Here is a 3,702-nt window from a genome sequence, read left to right on the forward strand (position 1 = left end):
TATGTAAAAAATATGAAGAGCATGAAAAGTTGTGAAAAATATGAAGAGCATGAAATGGTTTTAAAAGTATGAAGAGCTTGAAAAGGTGTGAAAAATACAAAGAGCATGACTGGTGTGAAATATACGAAGACAATGAAAAGGTGTGAAAAATTATGAAAAGCATGAAAAGTTGTGAAAAATACAAAGAGCATGAAAAGGTTTGAAAAATACAAAGTGCATGACAAGGTGTGAAAAATACGAGGAGCATGAAACGGTGTTAAAAATGCGAAAGCATGAAATGCTGTGAAAAATATGAAGAGCACGAAAAGGTCTGAAAAATACAAGGAGCATGAATAGGTGTGAAAAATACGAGGAATATGAAAAGGTGTGAAAAAAACGAGGAGCATGAAAAGGTGTGAACAATACTAGGAGCATGAAAATGTCTGAAAAATATGAGGAGCATGAAAAGGTTTGAAAAATACGAGGAACATGAAAAGGTGTGAAAAATATGAGGAGTATGAAACGGTGTGATAAATATGAGGAACATGAAAAGGTTTCAAAAATATGAGGAGCATGAAAAGGTGTGAAAAATACGAAGAGCATGAAAAGGTCTGAAAAATACAAGGAGCATGAATGGGTGTGAAAAATACGAGGAGCATGAAAAGGTGTGAAAAATATGAGGAGCATGAAAAGCTGTGAAAAATACGATGTGAAAGGAAATGTGAGAAAAATACGAGGAGCATGAAAAGGTAGGAAAAATAGTAGGAGCATGAAAAGGTCTGAAAAATACGAGCAACATGAAACGGTGTGAAAATATAAAGAGCATGAAACGGTGTGAAAAATATGAAGACCTTTAAAAGGTGTCAAAAATATGAGGAGCATGAAAAGATGTGAAAAATATGAGTAGCATGAAATGGTATGAAAAATATGAGGAGCAAAAAAGGTCTGAAAATAGGAGGGGAATGAAAAGGTCTGAAAAATACGAGGAGCATGAAAAGGTCTGAAAAATACCAGGAGCATGAAAAGTTCTGAAAAATATGAGGAGCATGAATAGGTGTCAAAAATACGAGGAGCATGAAAAGGTCTGAAAAATACGAGGAGCATGAAAAGGTCTGCAAAACACGAGGAGCATGAAAAGGTCTGAAAAATATGAGGAGCATGAAAAGGTCTGAAAAATACGAGGAGCATGAAAAGGTCTGAAAAATACGAGAAGCATGAAAAGTTCTGAAAAACACGAGGAGCATGAGAAGGTCTAAAAAATACTTGGAGCATGAAAAGGTGTGAACAATATGAAGAGCACGAAAAAGTGTGAAAAATACAAAGAGCTTGAAAAGGTGTGAAAACACGAAGAACATGAAAAGGTCTGAAAAATATGAGGAGCCTGAAAAGGTGTGAAAAATATAGGGAGCATGAAAAGGTGTTAAAAACATAAGGAGCATGAATAGGTGTGAAAAACACGAAGAGCATGAAAATGTGTGAAAAATACGAGGAGCATGAAAAGGTCTGAAAAATACGAGGAGAATGAAAAGCTGTGAAAAATACGAGGAGCATGAAAAGGTCTGAAAAATACGAGAAGCATGAAAAGTTCTGAAAAACACGAGGAGCATGAAAAGGTCTAAAAAATACTTGGAGCATGAAAAGATGTGAACAATATGAAGAGCACGAAAAAGTGTGAAAAATACAAAGAGCTTGAAAAGGTGTGAAAACACGAACAGGATGAAAAGGTCTCAAAAATATGAGGAGCCTGAAAAGGTGTGAATAATCCGAGAAGAACGAAAAGGTCTGAAATATACGAGGACCATGTAAAGGTCTGAAAAATACGAGAGGCATGAAAAGATCTGAAAAATACTAGGAGTATGAAAAGGTCTGAAAAATACGAGGAGCATGACAAGGTCTGAAAAAAACGAGGAGCATGAAAAGGTCTGAAAAATACGAGGAGCATGAAAAGGTCTGGAAAACAGGAGGAGTATAAAAAGGTGTGAAAAATATGAAGAGCATGAAAAGTTCTCAAAAATATGAGAAGCCTGAAAAGGTGTGAAAAATACGAGGAGCCTGAAAAGGTGTGAAAAATATAAGAAGCATGAAAAGGTGTGAAAAATACGAGGAGTATGATAAGGTGTGAAAAATATAAGGAGCATGAAGAGGTGTGAAAAATAGGAGGAGCATGAAAAGGTGTGAAAAATATAAGGAGCATAAAAAGGTCTGGAAAACACGAGGAGCATGAAAAGTTGTGAAAAATACAAAGAGCATGAAAAGGTTTGAAAAATACAAAGTGCATGAAAAGGTGTGAAAAATATGAGGAGCATGAAACGGTGTGAAAAATGCGAAAGCATGAAATGCTGTGAAAAATACAAAGAGCATGAAAAGGTCTGAAAAATACGAGGAGCATGAAAAGGTGTCAAAAATACGAGGAGCAGGAAAAGGTCTGAAAAATACGAGGAGCATGAAAAGGTCTGGAAAACAGGAGGAGCATAAAAAGGTGTGAAAAATACGAAGAGCATGAAAAGGTCTCAAAAATATAAGGAGCCTGAAAAGGTGTGAAAAATATAAGGAGCATGAAAAGGGGTGAAAAATACGAGGAGCATGAAAAGATGTGAAAAAAAGAGGAGCATGAAAAGCTGTGAAAAACACGAGGAGCATGAATAGGTGTGAAAAACATGAAGAGCAGGAAACAGTGTGAAAAATACAGGAGCATGAAAAAGTTTGAAAAATACGAGGAGCATGGAAAGGTGTGAAAAATTTGAGGAGCATGAAACGGTCTGAAAAATATGAAGAGCATGAAATGGTGTGAAAAACACGAGCAGCATGAAAAGTTGTGGAAAACACGAAGTGCATGTAAATGCGTGAAAAATTTGAAGAGCATGAAAAGGTTTGCAAAATACGAACAGCATGTAAAGGTGTGAAATATACGAGGAGCATTAAAGGTGTGAAAAATACGAGGAGCTTGAAAAGGTGTGAAAAATAGTAGGAGCATGAAAAGGTCTGAAAAATACGAGGACCATGAAAAGTTGTGAAAAATACGTAGAGCATTAAAAGGTGTGAGAAAAACAAGGAGCATGAAAAGCTCTGTAAAATACGAGGAGCATGAAAAGGTGTGAAAAATACGAGGAGCATATAAATGTCTGAAAAATATGAGGAGCATGAAACGGTCTAAATAATCTGAGGAGCATGAAACGGTGTGAAAATATAAACAGCATGAAATGGTGTGAAAAACATGAAGACATTTAAAACATGTCAGAAATATGAGGACCATGAAAAGATGTGAAAAATATGAGGAGCATGAAACGGTATGAAAAATAGGAGGAGCATGAAAATGTGTCAAAAATATGAACAGCATGAAAAGTTGTGAAATATATGAGGAGCATGAAAAGGTGTGAAAAATACATGGAGCATGAAAAGGTGTGAAAAATACGAGGAGCATGAACAGGTGTGAAATATATGAGGAGCATGAAAAAGTGTAAAAAACACGAATAGCATGAAAATGTGTGAAAAACACGAAGAGCATGAAAATGTATAAAAATTCGAAGAGCATGAAAAGGTTTGAAAAACACAAAGAGCATGAAAAGGTGGGAACAATACGAGGAGCATGAAAAGGTCTGTAAAATACGAGGAGCATGAAAAGATGTGAAAAATCCGAGGAGCATGAAAAGGTCTGAAATATACGAGGACCATGAAAAGTTCTAAAAAATACGAGTAGCATGACAAGGTGTGAAAAATACGAGA

This window comes from Dama dama, unplaced genomic scaffold (assembly GCF_033118175.1).
Source record: "Dama dama isolate Ldn47 unplaced genomic scaffold, ASM3311817v1 ptg000115l, whole genome shotgun sequence".
Lineage (NCBI taxonomy): Eukaryota > Metazoa > Chordata > Mammalia > Artiodactyla > Cervidae > Dama > Dama dama.